The 16812-nt window shown below is 48.6% G+C and overlaps 1 long non-coding RNA gene across 1 annotated transcript in view; it reads right to left on the bottom strand.

Moving 5' to 3' along the window:
* Positions 1–5600: 5600 nt before the first annotated feature.
* Positions 5601–16812, bottom strand: part of LOC112949918 — a 62768-nt gene continuing 51556 nt past the window's right edge. The window contains exons 3-4 of the long non-coding RNA XR_003249908.1: positions 10433–10552; positions 5601–5657 (exon numbers count right to left, since the gene is read on the bottom strand). This is a non-coding gene — a long non-coding RNA (uncharacterized LOC112949918). The remainder of the gene's footprint in view (positions 5658–10432; positions 10553–16812) is intronic.

The raw sequence follows: 16812 nt of genomic DNA, 5'->3' as shown, positions 1-16812 counted from the left end.
AATTGCCCCGATGAGCCTCTGCTGCCACCACTGGGTATGTKTATGATTGTATCATATTTAAACCAGACCCTTGAGTCAGATCTATATGTGGGACACGAAGAAGAAAGCTCTCCACRGGACCCTTTCCCAAGGCTTTAATTACCTTTACGTTATTGCTTTTCTGCATTTGGAGCTGACACAAGGTCCTTGGGACAGGGGGCTTGGGAAGCTGCAGTCCCCAACATGCCCCCAGAGCCAGGGCTGTGGCAATAACACCTTGCTGCTGGTCAGTCAGGCAGGCACTMGTAGGAAAACACTGATATTTTATGGATGGTAGAGAACCAGCTCTTAGCCTAGGGCAATAAACAGGGGTTCTCCAAGTTTTTTTTACAATTACTTCCCTTATTTCTTTCGTTTTCACTCTTAGCTTATCACCTCACTGCACTCTTCAAGCTGGTACAGAGCTCCCGCAGGCCAGGTAAAGGCTGCAACGTGGGGACTTAGGAAAGCCAAGCTGCAAAAYGCACAAACCCAGGACAGGCTGCTTTGCTCGCCTCTAGATCCGTGCAAAGGAAAGCACGGAGCAAAAGRCAGAGGAAGCACCACGGCCGGAGCAGCAGCTGAGCCAGCCCATCCATCCCATCCAGCAGATGACCTTCCAAATACATCACTAATTGTCTGCAGGCAAAGGGAAGCACTGTCCAGTTAAGGAAGTTGGAACCATCAGGGGAAGGCTCTGGGAGTTGAGAAGGCGGCTGATGAGTGGATTATTTTAGTGTTAGTTCTTCGACTTCCTTCCATAGGGACACTTGCACATACTGCAGCCTGCACAAAAAGCCACATGCTCCTGCAGCTAGCCGGCACGCAAGCCATAGATCTACAATTTGGGACAACGGAGAGGAAGGCACATGCAAAATCCTGTACAATATCGCTGAGGATAGGGATAATGAATCCATCCTGGGCTTTCCAAGACCCAGCACTTCTAAAGTTAAACGCTGGAGGTTTTCTTCCCAAGTACATTGTCAACACAGGGATACACACCAGCACAGACATCCCACTACGTGCACCTCTTGTCCAGCTCTTCGCTTTGTATTAATCACCATAAACACACAACTCCCACTCTCCTGCCTTCCACTGCCATTAATCTTTCTTCTTGGGAAAGTTTCAGCTATCAGTTAGGCTAAACCTAAAGCAATGAAGTCATGCTCAAGGAGCTGTCGGGGGAACTGACTCAGAGCGCGGGTGACTCATCCGTGCGAGACAAACTCGCAGCTCTCCCTGCGCTCGTTTCTGCACGGAGGCGCTCGGGAGGGCTCTGTGGAGACGTTGGTCACTTCAACAGTTTGGAGAGAATTCAGCACAGATGGAGGAGAACAGCTTGAGGATCGAGCCATGTGTGCACCACGTTCAGGGCTTGCCTTGACCAATGCTTGCATTGATCTCCAAGCCTGCAAGCATTGATCTCCAAGTCCGCAAGCATTGATCTCCAAGCCCGCAGCTTCACGAGGTGTAAGGATAAGTTATGTCTCTCTTGGACAACTTTCCTTTTTCTTTTCCTTTCCTTTCCTCCTATTCCTGCACTTCTGCCACAGATGGAGGCTGAATTTGGGAGGAAACCTTGAGCAACAGGGAGCTTGCAGAGCTGGACTTTGGCAGAACTACCCAGGAGCAGACACACAGTAAGGATGGCTTCACTTGGCAAATCCCTTATAGGAATATATATATTTTAAGGCCTTTGGCAAATAAAGGATCGTAAAAATTAAAGTTGCTTGGCCTTTTTGGCTGGACAAAGAGCATACTTTAGGTTAAAGAACAGGCTGTGGATTGAACAGGATGCAGCAAGGAAAGGTTTTATCTGCCTCCGAACCTGCTCTATGTACCATGGATGTCACAAATCAGCGTCGGGGCAAGAGCAGGGTACTCAAGGAAAGCAGATGACCAGCAAAACACAGGCACGCCACACCTCTACGAAAACATACTAGAGCCTAGTATCTTCCCAATCAGATCCAAAAAAACGTATTTATTAATCTGCTCTCATGATGTGGAATGCATTTCACCCCGCATAAATCACTAAGTTGACAACACAAGCGAGGCAAAAGAGCAACCAAATGTTTCACTCCGGAGTTCTTCCCCCTGCAATTTCCCCTCCCCTTCAATTGCCTGTCGCTAATTCCAAAACCTGAAGATTTTGCCCTGCAGCTTCCAGCCTTGGAACCGTATCAGCTTCTTCATAATTAACATGGATTTCTTTCATACTGAGGAGGAGGAAACTGCCTGATGCAGCTCCTCTGAGAAGCACCGAGACAGCAACATCTAAACCTTGCCTTTTAAAAGACATATTTTATGTGCATACCAGCAGAGCCCGTTTCTGCACGAAAGCTGCATAAAATAAATTGCAGATTGTTAAAACGGTGCGACTTCTGTGCAAAATGCCCATAAAGGTAATTGGCCTGTCCCTTGAATCACGTAAATCACTTCAAAGGTGCTCCAGGAGTCCAGGGGAGAACAGTCCAAAAAAGAAAACTTATATCCATGTGTAAAGTTAATTTATGGACAAAATCCTTGCAGAAATGATCTTGAAGTACATGGCTGACTCCGTGGGAGAGGGGAACTAAGTTATGATGGGGTACATGAAGCCAACTTCACTTTTGGGGGTACACTGGTGGGGTCCAAAGCTGCAAGCAAGGAAAGCCCATAAAGCTCTGGACGGGTGCTGCAGACCTGCTCCAAAATGCCATGAGTTACTGGGAACTCTCCATTGACACATCCATATATTTTTGGGGCATTCTCTGTGGGGCCTACCTGCATTTTTCAGTGCTCTAATACTGTAGAATTCCAGTCCTAAACACATAAGAGTCAAGTTAACAGTGACTCTGCCCTGGCAGTGTTTTGCACAAATTCCCACACCAGTCAACAGAGAGCTGCGCTTCATACTTGGGATTAATCTTACAAAAAGAACTAGACTTTTGCTAACTGATCCACACATCCAGGCTCCTTTTTCTTTTCTTTTTTTTTGTTTTTTTTAAGAAAAAGCATACAAATCACACACAAAGTTGCCTTTCTGGTAGCATTTGCAAAGCGTGGCTTATAATGCTGAGCAGCTCCCACTTCCCACCCCAGGAGCRGTCCACGTTGCAGAGACAGGTGAAGCAATGTCTGTATATTATTATTTCCATATCATAAAATAAATGCATGCTAYGTTTTACAGCATGTAAAACATACTACCTGAACCACAAAAATCTCTGCCTTGGGGAGCTTAAAATATATATTAAGAAAACATGCTTGGTAGAGCTGYGGGCGGGATGGAGAGGGGGAGAGCAGCTTTAATTGCCACGTTTTGAGCCACAGCTGGCAAGCAGGCTCAAGTGGGCAGTGCTGCTTGCCGCTGAAGGCAACTCTAGACAGCTCCCTGGAGCAGCTTAGCCTCGGATTAAGCCCCTTCTGCTGAAGAAAATGCAGATAGGAAGAGGGCCTCCTGGTCAGCAACTTTTGAAGAGCACCACATTTTTACTCCCCAAACACTTCATGGAGGAAGCCAGTACATAGAACCTAAGAATACTTAGAACCTACGTCCTACCAATGGGGAAATCAAGGCAAARTGTAGAAACATCTCCAGTGCTCGGCAAACCCACCACAGACATGGAATGACTCCAGATACACCAAGATCTCAGCTGGCCATAAAACCACACAGACATGGGCTAAACAGCAAAGGAGGGACAAGTCAAGGGGATCCAAGCTGAGGAGATACCCGAGACCTTTGGACACCTGTATGCCAGAAGGGAAGGGATTTCTGCCATCTGGCTGAATCTTATTGATTTAGAAGGGGTCAAATCTATAAATGCAGAAGGGATTTTTTTCCATTTTGAGCTACATTTCCCCATAAAATTCCATGGACAGATTAAATTACATAAGGAAAGGTTTGCTCGGCATTATCTTTTCTAAATAGAAACAAGGCTAAAATGGTAAGCACACAGAGCCTTTTAGTTTCTTCGTCCTAGCCATCAGCAGAACCACAAAAAAGCACAGCTCTTTTTCTTTTCAGCTAAAGTAAATAACTGACCAATCCYTTGCCTAATCTCCTTCCCAAACTGTCCTGCAAAACATCATAGTCTTCCTCAGGTGCAGATAAACAAGCCCTTAAAGGTCAGAGGATTCCCATGTCACACCAGTGACGAAGGTTGGGCAATCACCCCTGGACTGCAGCATGCAGAGCATCAAGGACCAAACTGCAGCTCTTCCTATCTAGTCCGAGCTCACCTAAGCCTGTTGCAATATTCCTCCTTAGAGCAAGACCGGGTTCTTCCTTAATATTGCGCGTAAAAAGAGAGCCAAGAGGCAATCTGTGCTCCGGGTTAGCTGGCGTGTGTGGCTTTAATTACCAAATTGGGAGCATACACAGTCCTGATCTCATGCAGAACTTATCAGCTAGAGCGGCGAGACACCCAAGGGTTGAACCGGGATGACTAGACTGGTAATGGATGAATCATGGAAAAGGAGGCAATGTAACCAGTAGCCTCTACAGGGGTATTATAATAGTTTATAATATAATTAATTATATTATAAATTAGTCTGTACACKAGATACATACGTAGAGAGAGTGCCTATGTATAGCTGCACAAGCTCCTGTTCACAGTATCATCCCCAGAGCCTCAAAATTCTCAGCATGGGAGGTACCGCACACGTTGGAGAGACTTCTCCAGCCCTTCGGAATGTCCCTCTCTGCAAGACCACCCCACCCGAGCCACAAAACCGCCACAAATATGAAAAATAATTTCAAAAATTAGCAGGAAACAAGGCAGAAGTTGCAGCTAAGCCGGAGCCTGCCCTCCCCGCGGCGCGCTCACCCACGTGTGCAACGCGGTGGTCAATGTGTCTTTGCCCAAGTTTAGGTCCTCCCTCAGCTGACTCATGGGCTGAAAAGCCACAAGCCAAGACAAGAGTCTCGCYGGGCTCTGTTGCATTCGTAGAGTGGTTGGTCGGGACACTATGCTGATAAACCCAGAGCTAAGAGGAGCCTCTGCTCGGGAAGGGAGGCTTTCTGCAAGGGTGAGAATGCAGCTCCCTCCCCTTCCTTCCCAGGAGAAAGGTCCTACCATGCTCACCAGGCCTCGGTTGCTCTCCTGGTTGATCTGCTGATGCTTCTTTGCTCCAGATCCCTGCAAACAGGCAAACAGGAGCGGGGTAGGGCTGTAACCAGACGGTTGTTGGATAATACTACAGGAAACGCGATCAAAAAGTAATTTAAGAGAAGAAAATGTGCTGTGCAAGTGGGTGGAGCAGGCTGGATAGTTTGCATGTACAGCTGAGTCTTCTCATTTCTAGGGTTGCATGGCTCTCCCTTCCAACGCTGCCCTAAGTGCATGGATGCCTAAGTATGACCACATCAGCAGGAGCCAGGGTCCAGATCCCAGAGGTGGCTTTGCCAACTCACTCCAAAAACGTCCTAGGGATGTTCCTGGGAACTGGTTCTATCCAGGGACATACCTCCTTTCAAAGAGCAGAGCTGAGCCCAGGCTATCGTGTTAGGAGGCCAAAGTCTGTTCCTCAGTCAGCAGGATTTCAAGAGCAACTAAAAAGCCTCTTAGGTCTGCGGATGTGACCTGAACTGGCAGGTCTGGCAGTGCTCCAGTTGTCAAAACAAAACACCAGGAGCATTGCTGTCGTCGGGAATTTTGCCACTGGAAAACAAAAAAAAAAGAAAAAAGAAAAAGGAAAGAAAAAAGAAAAAGGAAAGAAAGGAAAAAGTACTTTAAAAGCTTTGTCATCTTTCTGACTGTTAACACAGAGATACTTGTTTGCATAAGCTTCTGGCATGGGCTCTGTTCTCCACAGTGTCAATACAGTCACAGAACATCAGGCTTTTCAGAAGTTGTTTCTTGCGAGTGTGTTAATGTGGCTTTTCAGGCAGTGGGAGATGGAGAAAGACTCTCTTGAAGGAATCCCATGCTAGTCTGTTTTCTATAAAACGCTGCACCAAACAGCAGCCAAGCTGTCTCTGTTTCTGCCTCCGATTTAAGCATTTACCAGTCCCATTGGAAAACTGCAGCCTGACCTCCTGGCAAGGGGGGCTGGTGCAATTGGAGATGCTCAGGTCCTTCTAAGGAGGCTTGCAAAGACACATCCCCAAAGGCAGCTCTGCAGCTGGCCTCGCGCCGAAGCGCTGCCACCAACCTACATTGGCACATCCAAGTAAAAGGGGTTGAAACCAGAGGATCAGATCCAAAGTTTCTTAAACTACGTATAAAATCAAAGCCTAAGAACAGAATTCCATCCTCTGCATTTATCCGTAGAGGAAGCTGTGCAGCAGTACAGGACAGTTTGCTTGGCAGTGGCTCAAATACAGCAGCAACCTGATGATCAGAAAGACTGAGTTGCTTCTAAGGTGCTTGCAGAAACTTTGCCATGAGCTTGAGGAAAAACAAACAACCAAAGAAGAATTCAGAGKCAAATAAAACAAATATTCAAAGGAGGATGAGAAGAAGACCTGAGAAGTGTTGGAGGAGAACCAAGAGACAGAGGATGGTGGCATCAAGACGATGAAAAGCAGGATTGGCAGAAAAGCTGGTTGAGTCCTGTGTGGAGGACAAGGATGGGACCCTGAGGTGCCCCCAGGCTACAGTCTGGACACACTGGGCTGGGAAGAGCCTGGAAAGGGAATCAGTGGAGAGGAAGCTCAAGCAGCAATCGGGAATGGCATCTTCAGCAAGCTCGGAGGGACGGAAAGGATGAGAAACTACATGGAAACCAAGAGGGGATCGCAAGGGTGATGAACAAAGCATTTACAATGGAAAAGAATAAAGTATGTTCTGGGGAAGGAGCCAGTGGGGAGTGAGAAGACCGAAGTAACAGGGAAGAGAGCGTTAGCGTTTTATTAGTTTTCCCTTGGAAGAAACTTGTGCAGAAAGGGCAGAGGAGGCCGGAGAGGGGAGAGCTCGAGGAGCCAGAGCCTCTTGCCCACAGAGGCACTTCTGACCTGCTGGCAGCTCACGGAGCTCGCGAGCCCCTGAGCGCACGCGTTCCTGGAGATCTCAACCATGGGTTTTCCTTCGGCCCATATGGAGCCAAGATGGAAAGGCAGGTGGAGAGGGGTTTATGGTCTCCTGACTTGTGCTCTTCGCAACCCGCCAGCTCCACGGATGACATCATTTCTCAGCACACTGGCCAGAATKAATGCACAGAAGTGCCCGGTTTAGTCATTCCAATATCCTGCAGCATGTTCCAGTTGAGATGTGTGCGATGCTTCCAGCAGCAGAGAACACCACGCTTCACACAAGGGGCAGGACGTCTTAAAATAAATACTATTAATGCAACAAATCTGTGGTTAAGGAGGAACTCCACAAGGTTGGAAAGGAAAGGCTGCGGAGCACGAACAGCAAGGGCCCCTCTTTGATATTAAGCTATCAAAGCTATTGAATATTATACATCTGCTAGGACACACACRCACAAACTCAGAGTGGGTTTTGGTCCTCCATGCAGGGGTGTTTTTAACCCCAAGAGCTAGATCAACAAGCCAAAGACTTCATTGAAAGCCCCCAAACTGAGTCATGAAGCTCCCTTTAATTCCAAGACCAGCCCAACCACAGGACTTGTTTAAGCCCAGCTGCTCCTTTGCAAACTCCAGGCTCAGTTGCATTAGGAAAGAGCAAGCGGGTGGTGGCTGCCCTGCCTGGCAAAGGCATTTCCCACCATCTGTCCTGCAGGGAGGATGCAGAATATGCAGTAGAAAAGAGAAAACGCTGGAAAAATCCCATGGGAGAGCAAAGCTGTCTAAGGACTTGGCCGTTAGACGGCAGTGCCCCCGGCACGGCTAGTGGCCACTGCAAAGTTACAGCCCGCCCTTCCTGGTGGCTTTGCTCCAATAAATCCCCACCTGAAGCAGYGTTCAGGCTAAGAATCGCTGTTGGGAAAAGCCATTTCTGATTATCCAAACCCGCACGCAGAGATTATCCAGACACAACCAACAAACAAGGCAGCAAACGTCTCTTCGCTTCTCAAAGGGGCTCTGTTCTTTCGCATCCCATTTCCTTCCATTAATTCCAAAAGCAGCAAAAATTTCTCACCCCGATCCCGTTGTTTGCTCCCTTTCTCCTCCCCGGGGAAGCACATCAAGCGGATCCTGCTCCTTTTGCCATAGATTCCCGTAGAGCGGGGCGAGCGGCCGGCTCGGCGGCGTTCCCGGCGCAAGGTGCCCATGCCAAGGCCCTCGCGCTCCCGGATTTCCTACTGCTCTGGTTCCCTGGACAGCAACCGCCGGCGCCGCCAAGGAAGCAGCAGCAGGAACGCRTTTCCAAATAACCTCATGCACTCCAGAAAACAATGGCATAAATATTTCGTCGTATATAGAAATCACARCTCCAAAGGAAAAAGCATATAGACACTTCATTGGGACTTGTGGCAAAAAAATAATTGGTCCTTCTGTATTACACAGCCCAAAAGCAGTGATTTTTTCTTTAACCTCTTTTTTTTTTTTTTTAGTCTATCCTAAGATACATTTCATAAGCAGAGAGATATTGGGAAGGTTTTCTCTATTTTTGCTTACAAAAGCAAAGTGGATGATTACACATGCTAAGTAATAATTAATTAATTAATTGCATTAGTGTGGATGAGTCCTCCCAAGGCCCCTGTCCCGCATCCCCTTGTGGTACCTCTCCAAAGAGCCTCAGCCGCTCCAYGTGGAGCTCGGCTCCTCCTTGGGCGTTTGCACAGCACCTTTCTCCAGTTCTGGTTTGCATCCACCGCAATTCCAGCTAATTTCTCTCAAAACCAAACTCAGCGACTCAAAAGCAACTCAAGTTATCAACGTCTGCCTGCTTTTTGGTGGAAATTAYGTGACATTCTCCTTTCTTTTGCATTCCACAGAGTTCCCACCCAAAACTGCACCACAACCTCAGCTCCTTCAAAGCRCCAGCTCGGCCCTGCTCGGCTTGATTTTGCCCCGGATTTACTTGCATTTTACTCCAATCTCACACGCAAAGAACAAGTGCCCAGTCTGGGCATTGAGTAAGAAGGGCCAATATTCTCAAAGCTGCCACTTTGCGTCTCCCTGAAAGCCACTGCCCCAGGGAGGACACCACGCTGAGCAGGCGCGCGCGCCGTCCCTCATCCCACCACTCCACTTGGCTGTGACTGAGCAGCAGAGCCCCAAATTCACTGACCTGTTGTGACCACCGTCGCGCTCCGATGTCTCAGCTCATCCCAGGGCAGCTTCCCACGGCCACCACCACCAGCAGCGTCTCCAGAAAGGCCTGGAGACCACAGGCAACGTATGACCCAGCCCTCAAGACGCTTAGGAGGCCGCCCAGTCCTCTATACTCCGGGCCAACCTCTTGATAATCAGTGAGTCAAAGCTAGGCTTAGTCACCCCGCAGTTATTTTGCTCTCCAGGCTCTGTCGTGCCCCTTGCAGCAAAGCTCAGCAGGGATCTGCTCCCGGGTCGCAGGAGTTACAGAAGCCTAAGGACAAATCACGTCACATACATCAGTCTGGGCTCTGGGGTTTTATTTTTATCTCCAAACATTTGGCTTGCCCCAGAGCAAAACCATTAGTCACGCTCGCTTCTGGGAACAGTCGGGATCCAAAAGGCATCAGGAGTTCTATGTGGTTTCCCTCCTTTTGATTTGATTATTATTCATCATTCCTTTCTGAGCAGAAGCTCTGCCGTGCTCCCTTTACATGGAATATAGGTCACCTAATTTCACCCCTCAAGAAACAAACATTTGTAAGAAATATCTCTTTCAGATTCCTGAGAAACTCTTTGGAATAACAGAGGAAATGCTCATTCCCTGCCATTCCCCTCAGAAGAAGCCTCTGCCTCGTTTTGGGTCAGAACCGCTCCAATTAAAGCACGTAGTCTCCATCTTTTCAGATACAGAGATAATGATAAGTAGCCAAAAAATCCTGACGCGCTGGCACAGAGATGGAACAAGGCCCAGGGAATGGGCGAAGGGTTTTACTAGGATCCTTGGCACTTTATGGTCACACAGATTGCTTGTCGTGTTCATCGCAACAGTGCAGCAGGGATTCAAGAAAGAAAACTCTTATTGCATCAAGAGCGGACAGTGCAACGTGGCATTTTCCCAATAAAGAATAAACAAAATAATAAAACAAAAGGCAACATGGCATTTTCCCCTTTTTCCCTGCAAGCCCAGAGCAGACCCATCTTTCAGCTCAGTTCCTCCACAAGCAAGACACACATTTGAGTGCAAGACGCCGCAAGGAGCAAGTAGCTGCTTTCCTCATCCTTCCACAGAACAGCACCTCCCAGGGGACAGGGGTGGGGTGTTCTTACTAATAAACATATTTAAAAGGAGACAAATCCAACTCAACCCCCTTGCAGCCATGGGTGCTTGCAGGGCTSCTCCCTCGGAGCCGCTCGGCCCACRTGTGAGCATCATCTCTCCAAAGAGCCCCCTTCCCACGTCCTCCCCTTCCAGGTGGGCAGTGAATCACTCACCAGCAGCAGGTCAGCAGTTCCCACTTAGCTGCTTCCCAGCAGAAGCTGTTGACTACGAACAGAGCAGGTTGTTCCCACCAGCCTGACGGCTTTTCGCAGTACTTTATAGTGGAAGAATTGCTGTTTAAGAAAAACATTGTTTAAAAAAGTCAATATTTTGTAAAAGCTACTTTCAATGGGATGTCAAGAACGTGAAAAATTTTCACAGCTTTAGTTGGACAGCGAGTACCTTTGCATTAGAAAAGTAAATAGCAACTTAATCCGAGCCAGAGTTTTCCCAAAGAGAGAGAATCCTTCGGAATTACCACAGCCCATCCAGATGGGATCTGACTCAGCGCGAGCCCCACTGACTTCTGAGCTGCTCGCACCAGCGCGACACGAATCCCTGCGGGAAAGCAAGGGGCTCCAAAGGCGCCGAGCCCGGGCTCGCTGTCCCGCAGACGCGCTCGCAACGCGGACGGCGTTTACACGGCCCTTCTCGCCACGGGCAGCGCGGAAACGCCGCCTGCAAACTTGGCAAACGTGAACACGTCTCTAAGGGGTTGGGGCAAGCGGCATCTTTGCTGCATCTGGCTGCTCCTCAGCATCCCAGGAGTTTTGCTCGGAGTGGACGTACTAGCGTGGCTTGGAATTTCAGCTGAGCTTTCCAGCCGTCTCTTCCATTGCTCACTGCGCATTAACTGGCTCCCTACTGGGACTCTTCTTAAGCCCCGCTTGAGCCTCCCAGTTTCCCTGTTTGAGGCACTGGCTGTGAGTGACGGTGGCTCTGCTATCTGCAGTTCAGGGAGGGAGTGCTCGAGCACAAGGAAGCCAAGCAACCTGGGCAGAATAAAACAAACAAGCCAAAAACCAGCCCCCAAACTTGCAAGTCCATCACCTGAGAAATTACAGCTCCTGCCTATAATCATATATATAATCCTGCCTGTAATCGAACCTCTGATAATCATGCTGGGCTACAATCACATGAGCCAAAATCCTGAATTCTTAAAAATAGGGTTGCTGGTTTTATCAGCTTTGAGTGTTTTAAAGCCAAGGGCATGGAGAGCAACGTGTTGCAGGACAAAATGTGGTTCGTGCTAAAAGCCAATCAGGACAATAATGATCTTGCAAATGTCAATATCTACAATACAGACACGTTTGAAGTGTGCATTCACACAGCATCAGACAACAGAAGGAAACAGATGTGTAAAATCAGGGACTTCAAGTTGACTCAGTGCAGAAAATGTCATCAACAAAATAGGCATTTTGTAATAAAACTCTACATTCTGACCAACTGTCAGCTGTACGCACTTCCTCTGATAATTTCTACTTCAAAAAGTGTCTCAGAGCCCCCAAGCTCAACAATTAGGGCTCTAACATAAGCATGATGTGCACATGGTTAATGTGCATTAACCAGACCTAGATCACCAGCACTGCATGACACAAGGCAGGGCAGGAGCTCTGTTTTACCATGCAGGACACTGGRGGAGAATCAGGAACAGGAAAACCTTTCAGTGACTTCCAAGAGAAAAGACACACTAGCCTTGGTTTGCTTTAGTGCACTTCCCGAGCTTTGCCTTTTTCTCCTTCCTTCAGACTGACCAATGACTATATGTGYGTCCATATACGCAGTAGGCTTTGGTACAGTAGCAAATAGGTATATATTCCTGAAGAAAAAAGATCAAATAATCCTTTTTTGTTGTTGTTTTTAAGCTTCAGCATAGCTTGCAAAGCACGCACACGTCAGCATTTCATAGCGAGGGCGAAGAACACAAAGGTCTTTTGATTCCCGAACTCCTCCAAACACACGCAAGCACCACCACGACCTCCGGGCAAGGCTCCAGCTCCAAGGAGAGAAAAGCCCTTCAGAGCAAACAACAAACACACCCCCAAAACTACAAAAGTCCCGGCCAGAAAGTGSCCAAACCTTCCAAACTCCCCGGGTCCCTCGGAAAGGAGCCTGCAGATCCCGCTGGCCGATAGGAAGAGCCCCGGGAGGCCGGGGAACCCTCCTGCCATCGCTCCAAGTGCAGGGCTGGGATGGGAGCGCTTGGGACAGGGTAAGGATGCGGACCGGGTCACGCAGACCTGGGGGCGAGAAGGCTCGCGTTGACCTTCCTCCTCCTCCTCCTCCTCTCCAGCACGAGGGCTCCCAGCTGCTGCGTGGGCAGCGGGGCTTGGGGGGCCCTTGCAAGGCTGTAGAAGACCCTCCCCTTGAAGCCCAGTGCCCTCCTATTCCATATAACCCCATGTTTCCTCACGTTTGTCTCTGAGCAACGGGATCCCATGGGATTATCGTTTGCTAATCGTTGATTATCGCTTCCCAGGCTTCTTTATGAAGAACAGGATCCCTGCATCCAGCTGGTGCAAGTGGTGGGCGATCCGAGAGCCGGCTCCAGCTCATGGGATTACTCTCYCCTGCCTACTCATCCTTGCTGGGGAGAAAGGGCCACGTGCCCTGGCAAGAGCAGGGACCTCCAGCTACGTCTGTAGGAGATGCTGAGAACCACTCCTGTGTGGTCCTCACTGGGAAGCCCAAGGGTGCTGGTGACCTCTCCGTACTCCCTTTGTCCACCTTCATCTAACCTGTCCCACGTGTAAAGGGGGGTAAGACCATCCTGAACTTTAGCATCTCTAACAGAGCTCAGTCATTAATTGCATCCTCCTGCTAACACTCCCCGGYACTTTGGCGCTTTCCTGCCTCTCGGGAGGGCTGCAGGATGGATGGATGAGCAGGAAGGGATGGAAGGCAAGTCTCACACGGCTTCCTCYGCCTCCCCAGAGCTCTGGAGGCCACTGGCAGGGAGCTTGGAGGAGAACAGTGCTACATCCCTGCCTGCAGAAGGAGCCTGATGCACAGGGTCACGTATATCAAGTCACATAGGAAGTATTCTACCATAAAATAACTGTTGCTGCTCTGCTCGCACACAAACAATGATATGGTTTCAAGTACCGTTCACTTTCTCTCCATCATGTTTTGATGTTAAAGAGAGGGAATCAAGAGGCAGACYACACAAACCAGGCTGGAATAGATCAAAGCCAAGGACAGGAGCACCGTGACGGGTTGGTTAATAGCAGTATAAATACATAAAGAGCTGTAATAYGATGCTTTAAGCTGCTCATTTGTCATGAAATGCACCCAAATTGGATGCTAGGGAACCCTTGATGCGCAACAGCATCCTGGGCATCTTGCTTCAATGCTGTGGAGTTGCAGGAGCCTGGAGCGAGCCGGGGCTCCCCTGCATGGACCCTGCAGGATGCCCYGGACTGGGTGGGCACCAGCGTGTGCCCCCCGTGGAGCCCCCGGTGCCTCCGTGCCCCGCGCTCGCGCCCGCGCGGGTGCCACGGTCCCGTCACCGCGCAGCACTGGCACACGCTGCTCAATACCGCTCCACCTGGAAAAGGGAATGTTGGAGGCTTCCCCCTCCTGTCCTGAAATTGCTCCTGCATCAGGAAGCACTGAACATTCGCCGTCTGCTCCGGCTCCAGGAAAGAGAGGGGCTGGAAGGCTCCAGGTGCAGGAGAGGACTCAGCTGAGAAGGATGCCTCGATGGAGAAACCAAATCCCAGCTGGATGTCCCGATGGAGGAACCAAATCCCAGCTGGATGTCCCAATGGAGGAACCAAATCCCAGCTGCTTCAAGAGGACTTCCCCACGCTCCTTTTTTTGCACAAGTTTCCACACTTTCCATTTCTCACCGGGATTCTGCACATTCCCCAGGTAGTACCTACATTTAATTTCATCTTTTACCTTAATTCAGATTAGGCTGAACGTTCTCCAACAATAAAGAGCAGGAAGAGGAAACTTCAGTGAGATTCTCCCCAAGTCAAAACTYACCTGCCCCTTACATAAAGCCTGCAAGTTTGACTAAACGGCTCTCACGTGCTTTTGGAATGAACTTTAACAAAAATAGCTGGAGTCCTGCACAGCTCTCAGCCAAAGCGTAATTCAACATGCATCTACCACAGCATAAATGCACTAGAGATATATCAGCATTACAACCAGCGTAGTCCACATATATACACARTATAAGAGGGCCAAATGTTTATCATGTTGCTCCGCTGAGCTCAGAGGAATTTCCACGCTCATTTCCATCAGCTGAAGATTTGGCAGAAACCAAGGGGAACATCTGAGCTTTGCAGAGCACCRTGAAGACGTGTTGAAATGGAAGGTTTGCAGGAGAGGCATTCGAGGAGGGTTCTCATTTCAGCTATTGCTCCRACTCCAGATGGAGACAGGAACGTGTCTGGGCACTGCGGGACTCCACACRATTCCCGCTTGCCCAAGAGGATGGACATCCACCACGAAGCAACAGCCACCACAAGAGCCTTCRCTGCCCAACTTCAGCAGGGAGCAAGAGGCTCCAGGAGGACGAGGCTCCTCCGCTCAGGGCCTCCTGGATGAGCTGTTCCCAGGCCAGATGAGAGCACAAGACTCAGGTGACCTTATTCACGCTCAGAATTATGAACCTTATTCATGAACCTCATTCATGCCCAGGCCACCGCGCTCTATGTGATCTCACCGTGCACCAGCAGCTGAGGGTGTTGGAACAGCTATAGGTTCCAACCTATAGGAAACAGTGATAAACATACCCATTTATTTTCAATTTTAAGCTATGAAAAACGTGAACGGAGATGAATATCTGGGTACTCTTCTCCCACGTACATACCATTCATTCTGTAGAATATTTTTAAGAAATACTGAATTATCCTTTAAAAACGAGACTTTTTTAAAGCTTTCCTGCACAGAGGAGATGACGGGCACCTGTGAAAACACATTTCCAACTAATTCCAGCAAAGAAAACCCATCCAAAGCAAATCCGAAAGCATCCCTCGCAGTGACACACGAGAATGATTTAAGTTACACAGTGATTGATAATCACATACCGTGTTACCGGATACCAAAGTATCTAGTATATTTTGGTTATGCAAGATTTCCAATAAYGCTCACACAATTGAGTTCCCAAGTTCGTATTTCGCCTGCATATTTCAGTATAGACATGAAAAGAAATAATTCGTGGAATAAGCTTCATTCGCCGTATGATTAAACCAAGTTCAAGAAGGGCAGATTATTTTTCTTAACTCTTCCCTTCCGTATGAACARCCTCACAATCTATTTCTAAAAGGTCTATGCATGAAATAAAAAATAGCTAAGAGCAAAGGCTTCAAATAAATTGTATTTAGGTCGAGCCAGCTGGTTGCTCGAGCTGTGGATGAAAATGAAGAGGGCAGCAAAGTGGAGGAAACGTGGTTGGGGTGGAGAAGGGAAGGAGAATTAAAAAGGGGCAGTTTAAAGGGACAACTCAAACTCTCCCTTCTCGTCCTATGTTTTTGCTGTCTAAGATGAGTGGAAAATGCAGGATGGTCTCATCAGGAAGGGAAAAAGCTGGGGCTGAACCTGCCAAAGTGACCACGAGAGCCCTGCAAATGGGGCTCGTGCTGCATGGAGCTGCAAGCCCAGYTCCCCATAACTGCTCCCCTGCTCCTTCCCCGCGCTCTGGTGCCTAACTACGTCCGTGCTGCTAAGATCTGCACCTAGATAACCATCAATAAGAATCAATTATATCAATATAACCAATAATAACCAACCATCAATAACCATTGCTGAAAAGCCACCACCACCAACCTCTGTGAGGGCCAGAGCTACCAGAGAGTCGCTCCCGTGACCAAAACGCCAAGTTTTGGACTGTCACATCTTTCCTGGAGGGCCTTTCTGTCTGTGATCTTGGTGACTTGGCAAAGCCCATTTGCACGCTCACGAGTCGCGCCCTGACCTGCCAGGAAAGCAGACAGCTTTATTAAAAAATACGCAGTGCAAAGTTTCATTTGTTYGAACTCCGAGCGATTCACAACATCTGCTGGGCTGATAATTCTGCAAAAGCACTTGGGAAGGCAGCACAAACCTATTAGCTGGATGGAAATAGCAGCACCCCATCTCTCTGCTTGGTTCTTCTCGAGATATGCGCTTTTATTGCTCAAAACTACAAATCTTTGTTTGGACACAGCTTGCTAAGATGAGCAGCGTAGTTCAGGAAAATAAGAAATGGCCCACGCCCTGAAAGATCTTTTATCGCCTATATTTCAACTGCAGACAGACATTTTTCTGAGGTTAGAAAACCCATTTACTTTGAGCTTGTAAACTTCTACCCCTCTCTGGGAATGCAGGAAATTAGAAAATATTGCAAGAAAGAGCTTTTTCCGTGGAGCATTAACGGGTCTGGAAGCAAGAAGAGGCTCCCTGTGCTGCAGGGAGTTGGACGCAGGCATCGCCTTGCCCTGAGGGTGTTTGCAATGAGGCCGCCAGTTTGCACCCAGGTTTTTGGTCCTTGGCAAGTCTGCGGTATTTTGGGGAAAATATCCAGCATCCTGGGTGCATGTTTGCATTCCCACCGCCCAAAACC

The sequence above is a fragment of the Nothoprocta perdicaria genome, unplaced genomic scaffold (assembly GCF_003342845.1).
Source record: "Nothoprocta perdicaria isolate Ctin4 unplaced genomic scaffold, notPer1 scaffold_30, whole genome shotgun sequence".
In the NCBI taxonomy this organism is placed as follows: Eukaryota; Metazoa; Chordata; class Aves; order Tinamiformes; family Tinamidae; genus Nothoprocta; species Nothoprocta perdicaria.
This window is presented reverse-complemented; position numbering and strand designations above follow the sequence as displayed.